Below are 14,776 nucleotides of genomic sequence, written 5' to 3'. Positions count from 1 at the left end.
AGGTTGCAGTGAGCCGAGATCACGCCACTGCACTCCAGCCTGGGTGACAGAATAAGACTCCATCTCAAAAAAGAAAAACAAAAAACTTGTTTTTGTAAGATATAGGGTCTCACTATGTTGTCCAGGCTGTTCTCGAACTTCTGACCTCAAGCCATCTTCCCATGTTGACCTCCCAAAGCGCTGATTACAAGCATGAGCCACCCAGACACTCATCCTGCCAGAGTAGCATGTGTTGCACAGAGCTGGGCCCGGGGATCAGAAGGAGGGGACAGTTAAGACATCCTGAAGTCAACTCTGCCAAGGCAGGAAGGTCCATTGGTTTTCAGGGTTCAGATAGAGGACGGGATGTGACATCAGGCGAAGGATGCCACCCCTGTCCCCCTCCTGACTTGGATGTGGTCAGCAGAGAAGTGGCACCAGGGGAGGTCTGGGCCGCTTTTGCCTGGTCTGCATCCTCTTTTTCTGACTTTGTGGCATTCAGTACAGGAGGAAGAGAGGAGAGGGCTGGGTGCCAGCATGCACCCCACTCACAGTGTCCTAAGCAAAGTCCCCTCATCCCCCAACCAGCCTTCCTCCCTGAGCCAGGCAGTGGGTCATCTGCCTGTTAGTCATGGGTCTGAACCCTCTTGCCTCAGGCTTGGATGTGGCCCTGGGCTCTCCCCTGTCTCAGGAGATATTGGGCCCCATCCACTCCAGGAGGAACTCCTGGCGCCACTGGCCCAGGTGCACAAACTGCCCTGGCAGTTGACCTGTCATCAGCAAGTTTTCTGTCCATTCCGCAGAGTCCCCGCTATATGTCAGGGCTTACACTAGGCCTGGGGACACAGCTGTGAGGCATATTGGTCCCGGATATCTTTGGGGGCCTAGGAGCTGAGCCCGGCCCTTCTCTCTGCAGTCATGCCCCACCCTGGACATGTGAGTTCTCTCCAGCTTCAACGACATTGGCCAGGACTGGTGGCTGTGGCATTTTGTTGGCTAGGTGTGGTATGAATGGGAGGTGACCCTGCCAGAGCGAGGGACCCAGGACCTGCGCCCAAGACTGTTGCTGAGAATTGGCAGTGCCCACTCCTATGCTGTTGTGGTCAGTGCGGCCAGGACCATGCAGGGCGGGTTGAGTGCGCACGGCTGCTGAACAGCATGGGACTTCCATCTACCACCCCACAGCCTGTCTCCTGGGGTGGGACAGTAGGGGGCACTCCCCTGCCCGGGGGTTGTGCGCTGTGTAGGGGGATAGGTGGCCTGATCTACCCCATGGGATGTCATTCTTCCCATCTGGCTGGCAGGCCCCTGAGCCCCATGCTGCAGGTTATGTGAGGGAGTGCCTGATAGCAGGGCCCCGCCTCTTGCCCTGACCTGCCGCCCCCTCCCCTTATCCCCTGTGCCTGCAGTGGGTGAATGGGGTTGACACGCTAGAGCATGAAGGGCAGACATCAGCAGCCTGGTCTAGGTGGGGTCCCTGGCCTCCTGCCTCCCCATCACTATCACCATCAACAACATGCTCACCCCCTCCGCCCTGCCACCAGGGACCATCTGCTACATGACCAACACCTCCAAGTGGGTACCATCCTGTCTCCACACCCACCCACCTTCCCATCCCACCCCATGGTCTTCTTGCTAGGGACAGGGTGGCCTTCGCAGAGTGGACTTCTTCAACTACGTGGGACTGCAGCAGGCTGTGCTTCTGTACACGACACCCACCACCTACATCGGCGATATCACCGTCACCACCAGCATGGAGCATGACAGTGGTGAGGGCTTCTGGTAGGACCCTCCTTCAGCGGGCCCAGGGTGGCTCTGTTTGTTCCCTGTTTGGAAAGCTCTCCCAGGAAAAAGGTTCTCCCAGCATCTCTAAACCCTCACAGGTTCCCATCCACCTACGAAGGTAAAATCCAGCCTGTCTGAGTGGGCACAGGCTCCCGAAATCACCCATGTGTTTGACCTTGCTTGGAGAAGAGGGGTCTGGCCTAACGTCACACAGCTCAGGGTGGCCATACTGTCCCTTCCCCACGGTGCTGCTCTCACTCCAGCTCCCCTTGATACACATTGTGTTCAAGGAACAGGCAGCTTTGGGGGGCCGGGCACAGTGGCTCACTCCTGTCAACCCAGCTCTTTGCAAGGAGGCCCTGCTGGGAGGATCACTTGAGGCCAGGAGTTGAAGACCAGCCTGGGCAACATAGCGAGACCATCACCACAAAAAATTAAAAAATTAGCCGGGCATGGTGATGTGTGCCGGTAGTCCCAGCTGCTGAGGCAGGAGAATCACTTGAGCCTGGGAGGTCAGGGGTGCAGTGAGTTATGACCATGCCACTGCACTCCAGTCTGGGCAACAGAGGGAGACCCTGTCTTTTTTTGGAGACAGATTCTCGCTCTGTCACCCAGGCTGTGGAGGGCAGTGGTGGGATCTTGACGCACTGCAACCTCTACCTCACGGGTTCAAGCGATTCTCCTGCCTCAGCCTCCCGAGTAGCTGGGATTACAGGCACCCACCACCATGCCCGGTTAATTTTTGTATTTTTTTTAGTAGAGATGGGGTTTCACCATTGCTGGCCTGGCTGGTCCTGAACTCCTGACCTCAGATGATCCACCCTCCTCGGCCTCCCAAAGTGTAAGGATTACAGGCGTGACCCACCATGCCCGGCTGGGATACTCTGTCTTTAAGGAAAAAAAAATTTTTTTTGTAAGTTTTTTTCTTTTTTAAAATATATCTTTTTCTGAGACGAGGCCTTGCGCTGTCTCCCAGGCTGGTGTGCAGTGGTGAGATTATTGACAGCTGTTGCGGGGCCGCAGTTCTAAGTTTAAAGGGATTTAGGCTGGGTGTGGTGGCTAATGCCTGTTATCCCAGCACTTTGGGAGGCCAAGGTGGGTGGATGACTTGAGCCGAATGTTGGAGACTCACCTGGGCAACATAGTGAGACCCCGTCTCAAATAAATAAACAAAATAAATAAGTAAATAAGAATTTAAACAAGAATCACACAGCAAAGATGATGCAGCATACAGCAATTTATTGCAAAGGAAAAAGTGTTTGGACAGTTAAGTTCAGAATAGCCTGGATGCAGTGGCTCGTGCCTGTAATCTTAGCACTTTCTGAGGCTGAGGTGGGTGGATCACTTGAGCTCAGGAGTTCAAACCAGCCTGGCCAACATTAGCTGGGCATGATGGCATGTGCCTGTAATATACCAGCTACTCAGGAGGTTGAGATGGGAGAATTGCTTGAACCCAGGAGGTGGAGGTTGCAGTGAGCTGTGATTGCAACACTGCACTCCAGCCTGGGTGACAGAGCGAGACCCCATCTCAGAAAAACTAATGAAGTGCAAAATACACGGTTCACCGTGAGAGAGAGAGAATTCAGGGCAGGCTGCTCGTAAGGATGAGACAGCGCTGATTATTAGTGGGGAGACACTGGGAGTCTTACATGATGAATTCCTAAGGAGCTGGGAAGAGGTGTTACTCTAAGCAAGTTCTGGGTCGTCCTCTTGGTGCACATGCGCAGTAGCTGTACTTGCTTGTTTACACATCACCTGTCTCAGCGCCGTGATTGGCGCGTCCAAAGGACACGGTCACTTCCTTGACTACCTACCCTGCCTCAAGATCATAGCTCACTGCAGCCCTGAACTCCTGGCTCAAGCAGTCCTCCCATTTCATCCTCCCAAGTAGCTGGGGCTGCTGGGACTGCAGGCGCACACCACCACGCCTGGATAATTTTTTGTATTTTTATGGAAGAAGTGGTTTTAATATGTTACCAAGGCTGATCTTGAACTCCTGGGCTCAAGCGATCCTTTCATCTCAGCCTCCCCAGGTGTTGGGATTACAGGTGTGACCATGTTGCCTGGCCAAAAAAAATCTTTTTTTAAATGAAAAAAAAAAAAGCGCCAGGCATGGGGGTTCACACCTGTAATCCCAGCAATTTTGGAGGCCATGGCAGGAGGATCACCTGAAGTCAGGTGTTGGAGACCAGCCTGGCCAATATGTCAAAACTCCATCTCTACTAAAAAATACAAAATTAGCTGGGCATGGTGGTGCACACCTAAAATCCCATGTACTTGCAAGGCTGAAGCAGGAGAATCACCTGAACCCTGGAGGTGGAGGTTGCAGTGAGCCGAGATCACGCCACTGCACTCCAGCCTGGGGGACAGAGCGAGACTTTGTCTCAAAAAAAAAAAAAAAGTTAAAAGTTTTAAAAAAGCAACAGAAACAAATGACTGCCTGGGAGTGGTGACTGTGGGACACTCCCGTTTGTGTGGCCCAGGTCGTGCCCCTCCCTCAGCCCTGGTATTTCTTGCCTCCTGCAGGGCTGGTGAACGACCAGATCTCCGTCAAGTGCAGTAGCCAGTTTGAGTTGGAAGTGCCTCTTCTGGATGCAGAAAACAAAGTCGTGGCCCAAGGGAGCCAGGAGCCAGGGCCAGCTGAAGGTGCCGGGTGCCAGCCTCTGTTCACCTTACTTGATGCACGAATGCTCCACCTATCTGTACTCATTGGAGGTAATGTTGGTTTGGGAGTTGCTTAAGGGAGGTCTTTTGCCCCCATCTGGTGGCCCTGGCTTCAGCAGGAGCCCAGCACAGGTGAATGGGCAGGCACGGTCCTCCGATGTTTCCTACCCTTGGTGGGAGGCCCAGGTTTTTGTTTTGTTTTGGTTTGGTTTGGTTTTGAGATGGTCTCACTCTGTCACCCAGGCTGGAGTGCAATGGCCTGATTACACCTCACTGCAGCCTTGAGCTCCTAGGCTGCAGCAATCCTCCTACCTGGACTGCTGAGTAGCTGGGACTACAGGCACATGCCACCATGCTTGGCTAATTAAAAAAAAACCTTTTTTGTAGGCTGGGCATGGTGGCTTACACCTGTAATCCCAGCACTTTCGGAGGCCGAGGCGGCTGGATCACTTGAGGCCAGGATTTGAAGACCATCCTGGCTAACAGGATGAAAGCCTGTCTCGATTAAAAATACAAAAAAAATTAGCCAGGCGTGGTGGTGGTGGGCCCCTGTAGTCCCAGCTACTCGGGAGGCTGAGGCAGGAGAATGGCATGAACCCAGGAGGCAGAGCTTGCAGTGAGCCGAGATCACGCCACTGTACTCCAGCCTGGGTGACAGAGTGAGACTCTGTCTCAAAAAAAAAAAATAAAAAATTGCAAATTTGCTGGGCATGGTGGTGCACGCCTGTAATCCAGCTACTCAGGAGGCTGAGGCAGGAGAATTGCTTGAATTCGGGAGGCAGAGGCTGCAGTGAGTTGAGATCATGTCACTGTACTCCAGCCTGGGTGACAGAGTGAGACTGTCTCAAAAAATATATATATTTTTAGAGATGGGGGTCTCACTCTGTCACCAGGCTGGTCTTTAACTCCTGGACTCAAGTGATCCTCCTGCCTTAGCCTCCCAAAGCGTGGGAACTCCAGGCATGAGCCACCTTGTCTGGTCAAGGGGAAGGCCCAGTTTTGAACGGCAGGTCCCCAGGGTCAGCCAGGGAAGGGCAGAGCCTCTGTTTGCTACATCTCTGCTTGCAGCCCCGAGGCAGCTGCTGGGGTGCATGAGGGGCCTTCCTGCCAAAGGGCAGGCCAGATGGGGCTCAGGTTGTCAGAGTGCTCACACCTGGCGCTTTGGCTGTCGTAGGTGCAGCTGACTGCACAGATGTCACTGGGGCCTGTGTCTGACTTCTACACACTCCCTGTGGGGATCTGCACTGTGGCTGTCACCGAGAGCCAGTTCCTCATCAATGGGAAAACTTTATATTTCCACGGCATCAACAAGCATGAGGATGTGGACGTGTGCCGGGGCTCCTGGGTCCTCGTGGGGGCTGCTTCTGGTCACCTTCTACCTTCGCCTTCCCTGTGTCCCACAGTTGAGCACAGCTCAGGGCAATGAGGCAAATAGCTCCAAACTGCCCTGTGGTGGAGCAGGTGCTTGGGCTGGAAAGGGGGCTCATGCGGTGGCTCTCCAGGGTCCTGGCTGTTGTAGGAAGTGCAGCTTCGACAGGGACATGGGTCACTCGGCTCTGCTGTCTCCTAGATCCGAGGGAAGGGCTTCAACTGGTCGCTGCTGGTGAAGGACTTCAACCTGCTTCGCTGGCTTGGTGCCAATGCCTTCCACACCAGCCACTACCCCTACACCGAGGAAGTGCTGCAGATGTGTGACCACTATGGGATTGTGGTCATCAATGAGTAGTGTCCCGCCATGGGCCTGGTGCTGCCATGAGTCCCCACCATGCACCCACTCCATCTTCCCAGCCCGCGGGCCTCACCGTGATATTCTGTCACTTCCCTCCTGGCCCGTAGGCAGCTCTTCAACAACGTATGTGCATCACCACAAGCGGGTGATGGAGCAACTGGTGTGCAGGGACACACCCCACCATGGTAATGTGGTCTGTGGCCAAGAAGCCTGCATGCTACCTGGAATCTGCCAGCTACTACTTCAAGTGAGTGCCCCCTGCCTGCCCTGGGCTGCATTGGGAAGGGGAGACCCAGGCAGGTGGCTCACTGGGGTGGGCGTGTGCTGTTCAAGATCAGCCCGTCTCAGCCCTTTGGGAGGGCTGCCCATACCCGGACAGTTCAGGGGACCAAATATCTACCCACCCAAATTATGGTTTTCTTTTGCTTGCTTTCTTTTTTCTTGAGATGGAGTCTTGCTGTGTCGCCCAGGCTGGAGTGTGGTGGCACAATCTTGGCTCACCAAAACCTCCGCCTCCCGGGTTCAGGTGATTCTCCTGGCTCAGCCTTCTGAGTAGCCAGGATTAGAGGCATGCATGAGCCACTGCGCCTAGGCTGTTTTTTGTTTTTTTGAACGGGGTCTCACTCTGGTTGCTGAGGCTGGAGTGCAGTGGCACAATCTTAGCTCCCTGCAGCCTCAACTTCCCAGGCTCAGGTGATCCTCCTGCCTCAGCCTCCCAAGTAGCTGGGATTGTAGATGTGTGCCACCATGCCCAGCTAATTGTTGGCCTTTTTTTTTTTTTTTGAGATGGACTCTCACTCTGTTGCCCAGGCTGGAGTGCAATGGTATAATCTTGGGTAACTGCAACCTCTGCCTCCCAGGTTTAAGTGATTCTCCAGCCTCAGCCTCCCACGTAGCTGAAATAACAGGCACGTGCCACCACGCCCAACTAACTTTAGCATTTTTCAGTAGAGACAGTGTTTCACCATGTTGGCAAGGCTGGTCTTGGACTCCTAACATCAGATGATCTGACTGCCTTGGCTTCCCAAAGTGCTGGGATTACAGGTGTGAGCCACTGTGCCTGGCTAAGTTTTGTATTTTTTAATAGAGAGATTTTTAATAGAGACAGTGTTTCACCATGTTGGCCAGGCTGGCCTCGAACTCCTGGCCTTAAGTGATCTGCCTGCCTCAGCCTCCCAAAGTGCTGGGATTACAGGTGTGAGCCACCGTGCCCGGCCTCCCTTTTTTCCTTACAATCATGCAATTCTAACTCAGCGTTCAGAGGTGGATTTTTTACTTGCAGCAGAGGCAGTAGAGGTTGTAGAAATGCTCCTTGAGGCAGACGCCACACCCCGATTTCATGGAGTGCTTTGGGCTGAGCCAAGTCTGCAGTAGGCAGAAGGTTCTGAGAAGTCATCCCAGCCTAGGCAAAGGACAGTTCAGAGTTGGGGGCACAGGGGTGTGCTCAGCAGGACTGGGTGGACAGGTCCTTTGTTGCGAAGGTGGAGAGCACCAGCTTCCAGGAGCAGGTGCCTGACAGACAGGCTTCTTTGGGAGGTGGCCAGAGGAGATGCTTGTTTTCCGGGGCAGGAATTGGAGGGAGCTGCCCAGGCTGGAGCGGTTCAGCCAGGCTGTCACAAGGCTTTGAAGCTTCTCATCTGAGAGCCCGCACTCCCTGTTTGCTTGATGCATTAATAAATATCCCACCCAAATCTGCATCCATCTGCTCCTGTGCTCAAGAGCTGTTTCAGGGAGTCAACCTCATTTTTGCCAGTGTTCAGCCCAGTGACCTCAGCTCTGTGTACCTGGAAGGGTGGCTACTCCTCTGGGGGGACAGGATTCGGAGGCAGGGGAAGAAAGAGTGATGTTAGAGAGCTCAGTCTAGGACTACAGGATTGTGTGCCCTTACATAAAATACATCTGAAGTTAGGGAAGAAAGCAGTGGCTTCATGCCTTTTTTTTCTTTTCTTTTTTGTTTTGTTTGTTCATTTGTTTGTTTCGAGACAGGGTCTTGCTCTGTGGACCAGGCTGGAGTGCAGTGGCATGATCCCGGCTCACTGCAACCTCCACCTCCTGGGTTCAAGCGATTCTTGTGCCTCAGCCTCCTGAGTAGCTGGTGTTACAGACGTGTGCCACCATGCTCGGCTAATTTTTGTATTTGTAGTAGAGACGGGGTTTCGCCATGTTGGCCCGGCTGATCTTGAACTCCCGACCTTAAGTGATACACCTGCCTCAGCCTCCCAAAGTGTAGGGATTACCAGTGTGAGCCATCGTGCCTGGCCCCGTGTTGTGTTCTGGTGGGGGAAGATGGGACAGAGAGGACGGGAGGGTGTCTGAGCCATCCCTGGACTGATGGAACCTGTGTCTTCTGCCTTTTGTAGACAGGATGGCAATCGCTCACACCAAAGTCTTGGACCCCTCCCATCTGTGACCTTTGTGACCAACTCCAACTGTGCAGCAGATAAAGGGGTGAGCCTGGGGGTCCCCACCCCATTTTTCCCCACCTTTGCCTGGGCTTGTCCTGAAGCCTGATCATGGAACAGCTGGAAAGGACCATGAGCTGCCAGTCTGGGGTTTTTTTTTTTTTAATTTTGTTTTCTAACTTAAAAAGATAGAGACAGGGTCTCGCCATGTTGCCCAGGCTGGTCTTGAACTCCTGGGCTCAAGTGATCCTCCTGCCTCGGCCTCCCAAAGGTCTGGGGTTACAGGTGTGGGCCACGGCACCGAGCCTCAGCCAGTCTGTTTTCAAAGATGATCTTTAGGTTAGTGAGAATTCTCTCCCTGCTTACTCGCCAGGCAGTGTGGCTTTCTCAATACAAGGAGGCTGGGCATAGGACAAATCCCATAGATGGGATTTGTTTGCTCAGTTTGGACTCAGCGTTTTTTGCACTTTGATTTAATAGAGTCATAAAATGTCAAAGGTTTAAGGGAGCTTAGAGTTCATCTGGCCTATACCTGGCTGATGAGAATCTCTAGGGGAAGTTTTTGTGAAATGGCAATCTCTGCATTCTGAGATCCTGATTCAGTAACTCCAGGGTTGGAGCCTGCGTTTTTCTTTTTCTTTTGTAGAGGTAAGGTCTTTCTCTGTTGCCCCGGCTGGAGTGCAGTGGTGCAATCACAGCTCACTGCAGCCTTGAATTCCTGGGCCCAAGCGATCCTCTTGCCTCAGTGTCCCGAGTAGCTGGGATTCCAGGTGTGCACCACTGTGCTTGGCTAATTTTAAATTATTTTGTAGAGACGGGATCTCACTATGTTGCCCAGGCTGGTCTCAAACTCGTGAGCTCAAGTGATCCTCCTACCTTGGCCTCCCAAAGTGGTGGGATTACAGGCACAAGCTGCCATTAGCATTCTCTTTTGAGATGGAGTCTTGCTCCGTTGCCCAGGCTGGAGTGCAAAGGTGCAATCTTGGCTCACTGCAACCTCCCCCTCCTGGGTTCAAGCAATTCTCCTGCCTCAGCCTCTGGTGTAGCTGGGATTACAGGCACACACTACCATGCCCGACTTAAGTTTTGTATTTTTTAGTAGAGATGGGATTTTGCCATGTTGGCCAGGCTCGTCTCAAACTCCTGACCTCAGGTGATCCACCCACCTCGGCCTCCCAAAGTGCTGGGATTACAGGTGTGAGCCACTGCACTTGGCCAGCATTCTTACTAGAAAGAAGTGTGTTCAGGATGCATTAGAAACTAGCCAGTTGGACACAGAAGCCTCTGCTGCTCATCCCTCAGCACCACTTTGCTGAAGCTGAAGGTGGCTCGGTCATCTCTGCCCTGCTCCTAGGTGGGACTCTCAGGCCCTCTACAGCCCACAATGCTGCCTCGTGAAAGCTGCCTCAAGATTCTCTGTGACGACCAGGCATGGTGGCCTACGCCTGTAATCCCAGCACTTTGGGAGGCTAAGGTGGACAGATCACTTGAGGTCAGGAGTTCGAGACCAGCCCAGCTAACTGGTGAAACCTTGTTTCCACAAAAAATTAGCTGGACATGATGGCACATGCCTCTAATCCCAGCTACTTGGGAGGCTGAGGCAGGAGAAGCACTTGATCATGGGAGACAGAGGTTGCAGTGAGCAAGATCGGCCCCCTATGTTCTAGCCTGGGCAACAGAGTGAGGCTCTGTATCCAAAACAAAACAAAAAAAGACTTTCTGTGAGAATGACTGCATCGGCCCCTCAGATGGGAGTGCTTCTCCAGGGCAAGGTGAGGGGAAGCCCAGTGATGGGACTGCTGCCTGGAGAGGAGTCAGTTCCAGTGGCGGGGGCCCTGGGCTTTGCCTGAGGAAAGCGTGTTGGCAGCTGCTCTGCTTCTCTCAGCCCTTTTCAGCTGCCACGTTGGTGCAGAGTCACAGGCCTGCCTCCTTTGGGCCACTTTGTGACCATGTTTCCTGCCTGTGAGGCAGGGTAACTTCAGGATCTAAATTGGTGAACTTGGATGTTCTCAGCCTCGAGAGGTGGCTCTTCCCTTCTAGTTATTTTTTTATTTTTTATTTTTTATTTTTGTACAAATGGGGTCGTGTGATGTTGCCCAGGCTGGTCTCAAACTCCTGTGCTCAAGCATTCCTCCCACCTTGGCCTCTCAATATGCTGGGATTACAGACATGAGCCACTGAGCCCTGTTAATTGTCTTACTACTATATTTTTAGATCTGGGTTCTTGCTGTGTTGCCCAGGCTGGTCTTGAACTCCTGGCCTCAAGGCATCCTCCTGCCTCAGCCTCCCAGAGTGCCTGGATTACATCCCCTTCTTACCTTCTCTGCCAGAAGAGCCCCTAAAGCATGTGAGTGCTGAATCATGTGGTCTTCTGGGCACTGAATGGGCTCTGCTGCTCTGGTCCTAGGCTCCCTATGTGAACATGATCCGTGTGAACAGCTACTACTCTTGGTATCATGACTACAGGCACCTGGAGTTGATTCAGCTGCAGTTGGCCACCCAGTTTGAGAAGCCCATTATTCAGAGCAGGTACGGAGCAGAAACAATTGCAGGTTTTCATCAGGTAAGTGGTATTGAACTTTCTGCTTGTGTGTTCTCTCAGGGCAGAGATGTCACTCACCTCCTCCAGCCTGCCCTGTGTCCATTGCACTGCTCCCCTCACTTCAGCTTTGGGCTCATCTCCCACTGCCCCATCCATGTTCCCTCCCCGCCAGCAGCCAGGCCTCTGCCCCACTCACTTGATCCTCAGAGGTGGACTCCTTATCGGCTTTGTTTCCAGACAGCCTCCTGTCACCCATGCCCAAGTGGTCTTTCTAACAAATCCAAATTTGTGTGTGTTTGTTTGTGAGACCAGGTCTCTCTCTGTCATCCAGACTGGAGTGCAGTGGTGTGATCACTGCTCACTGCAGCCTAAACTTCCGGGGCCCAAGCGATCCTCCTACCTCAGCCTCCTGAGTAGCTGGGACCATAGGCATATGCCAACATGCCTGGCTAATTTTTTTGCTTTTGTAGAGATGGGGTCTTGCTATGTTGCCCAGGCTGATTTTGATTCCTGGGCTCAAGTGATCCTCCTGCCTCACCCTCACAAAGCACTGGGATTACAGGTGTGAGCCACTGCGCCCAGCCACAGATCAAAATTTGAGAGTCCTGTTATTGGCTCCCCGAGGCCCACAGGACAAAGCCCTAACCCCTGGTCAGGACACTCAGTGTCCTCTGCTCTCTCCTGGGTTTTCATCCCCTTCTCCCCTCTATCCCAGCCACTGATCTGTTTCCACTGCCTCGTTGGCTCTCCTGCTCTCGCTTGAGCTGTTTCTTCTGCCTGGAATGCCCGTGTTGGCACCATAATCACCAACTAAAAGATCTTTTTTTTTCTCTTTATTTTTTTAGAGATAGGTTCTTGCTATGTTGCCCAAGCTGGTCTCGAGTTCCTGGACTCAATTGATCTTCCTGCATTGGCCTCCCAAAGTGCTGAGATTAGAGGTGTGATCCACAGTGCTAGCCTTTTTTTTTTTTTTTTTTTTTTTGACAGGGTCTTGTTCTGTTGTGTAGGCTGGAGTGCAGAGGTGCCATCATAACTCACTGCAGCCTTGAACCCCTGGGCTGAAGCGATTCCCCTGCCTCAGCCTCCTGAGTAGCTGGGACGACAGGCATGAACCACCATGGGCAGCCTATTTTTAAAATTTTTGGGGCTGAGCGTGGTGACTCACGCCTGTAGTCCTAGCACTTTGGGAGACCAAGACGGGTGGATCATGAGGTCAGGAGTTCAAGACTAGCCTGGCCAACATGGTGAAAGCCCATCTCTACTAAAGATACAAAAAATTAGCTGGGTGGAGGTTGCAGTTAGCTGAGATTGTGCCATTGCACTCCAGCCTGGGTGACAGGACGAGACTCTGTCTCAAAAAAAAAAAATTTTTTTTTGTAGAGATCTAGTCTCACTCTCAGGCTGGTCTTGACCTCCTGGCTTTAAGTGATTCTCTCCCCTCAGACTCTCAGAGTATACGAGCATGAGTCACACGATGCATGGCTGAAAAGATTTCTATTCACTGTCCGAGTCTCCTCATAGCTGTCCCCCTGTGGGGAGGTTTACCCCACCTGCGCCAGGCTGAGGGAAACTTCCCCATGCTCTGCCCTTGTTGCAGCCCAAACCTGGCTCTCCCAGTGTTCTCGCCAGGCACTGCCGATATTTCTTTGGCTCTCTTTGACTGGACTGTGGGCTCAGGAGAGAGAAGGAGTTCTATGTATTGTTGCTTCCCAGGTACTCTGTGATGTCTGACAAAGCACACGCTAAACAGTATCTATTGAGGGCATGCTTTCTGGAACATGATCTTGCTTTCATAGCATGATTTTGCTGTCAAACCATATTTTCATCTGGACGCAAAGTTACGTTCTACAGAGATCCAGTGTGTTATAAACGCAGATTTTCTAATAAATTCAGACTCAAGAAGGGTTCTTATTGCAGAGTTTGGTTTCATGCACAGAAAAGGTAGAGTGTCTTATTTTCCAGGTGTCTGGGGAATGATGATGAATACCAAGAAGTATCGTAATGAATGTGTTTATTTGTTTATTCATTTTTGAGACGAAGTCTTGCTCTGTTGCCCAAGCTGGAGGACAGTGGTGCAGTCTTGGCTCACTGCAACCTCTGTCCCCCAGTTTCAAGCAGTTCTCATGCGTCAGCCTCCCTGGTAGCTGGGAGCGCGCCACTACACCTGGCTAATTTTTGTATTTTTAGAGATGGGGTTTCACCATGTTGACCAGGCTAGTCTCAAACTCCTGACCTCAGGTGATCCTCCCACCTCAGCCTCCCAAAGTGCTGGGATTTCAGGCGTGAGCCACTGTGCCCGGCCTACAATTTTATTTTTTATTTCGTGGGAAGAATCAACTTAAGTACTAGTTAACCTCAACTCTGGTTCCACTTCTCCCCTTATCTTGCTGTGCAGATTTGGAAAAGTTAATAAGCCTCTCTGTGTAGTAGGTTTCTTAAAGCTGGCAAAGCACATTTACCATCCTTCATTCACAGCATTATTATTAGGAACATATAAAATATTATGTGTACAGCAATGACAACAACAACAAATATTTCAGTCCCTGATAGTGAATGGAGAAGGCCATAGTTGTGTTTGTGGTGGTTTTTCTGTATTTGTGGTCGGGATGTAACCTTAGGCTGAACGTATTTATAGGTTCTTGCATTTGTAGGGAAAGCAGTATAGACATAGGAAGATTTGGGCTCAGACTGGGTGCAGTGCCTCATGCCTGTAATCCCAGGACTTTGGGAGGCCTAGGTGAGAGGATTGCTTGAGGCCAGGTGTTTGAGATCAACCTGGGCAACATAGCAAGACCCCATCTCTACACACACACACACACACACACACACACACAAAGACAAAATAAGCTGGGCATAGTGTGCACACCTGTCATCTTAGCTACATGAAAAGCTGAGGCAGGAGAATTGCTTGAGCTCAGGAGCTGGAGGCTGCAGTGAGCTATGATTGCACAATTGCACTCCAGCTTGGGTGAGAGAGCAAGACCCTGACTTGCTTTCTCAATATAGAGCGACCCCATCTCTACAAAAAATAATTTTTTAAAGTGAGCTGGGCATGGCAAGGCATGCCTCTGGTCCTAGTTACTCAGGGGCTGAGGTAGGAGGATCGCTTGAGCCCAGGAGGTTGAGGCTGCAGTGAGCTGTGATCATGCCACTGCACTCCAGCCTGGGTGACAGAGGGAGACCCTGTCTGAAAAGAAAAAATAAAAAGATCTGGGATTGGTGTTCCAGGTAAATAAAAATTTGCCAGTGAGTAGGGGGGCAGTTGGATATCACTAAAGGGGAACGCTTTAGGGAGGACTTTGATCACCACTTCAATGTTACCTAGAAGTATCCACCACCCCTACCATTACAATAGTGACCCAGTTTGGGAAGGATAGGGATGCCCTCTCCCCACCCCCCATTTGGGTAGTTTCTTCTTACACACGCACAAAGCAGTATTCAAAGATTCAGGCAGAGACTCACTCCTTCTGTCGCCCAGGCTGGAGTGCAGTGGTGCGATCTCAGCTCACTGCACCCTCCACTCCCAGCAGGGTTCAAACGAATCTCCTGCCTCAGCCTCCTGAGTAGCAGGAATTACAAGTGTGCACCACCACGCTCAGCTAATTTTTGGTAGAGACAGTTTCGCCACGTTGCCCAGGCTGGTCTATGAATCACTGGATCTCGGTCTATGAATCA

The 14,776-nt window shown here is 51.9% G+C and overlaps 1 pseudogene; it reads left to right on the top strand.

Moving 5' to 3' along the window:
- The first annotated feature begins 516 nt into the window (after positions 1 to 516).
- On the top strand, positions 517 to 12,761 carry LOC109027606 (beta-glucuronidase-like; annotated as a pseudogene).
- The last annotated feature ends 2,015 nt before the right edge of the window (positions 12,762 to 14,776 follow it).

The sequence above is a fragment of the Gorilla gorilla genome, chromosome 4, assembly GCF_029281585.2.
Source record: "Gorilla gorilla gorilla isolate KB3781 chromosome 4, NHGRI_mGorGor1-v2.1_pri, whole genome shotgun sequence".
Lineage (NCBI taxonomy): Eukaryota > Metazoa > Chordata > Mammalia > Primates > Hominidae > Gorilla > Gorilla gorilla.
This window is presented reverse-complemented; position numbering and strand designations above follow the sequence as displayed.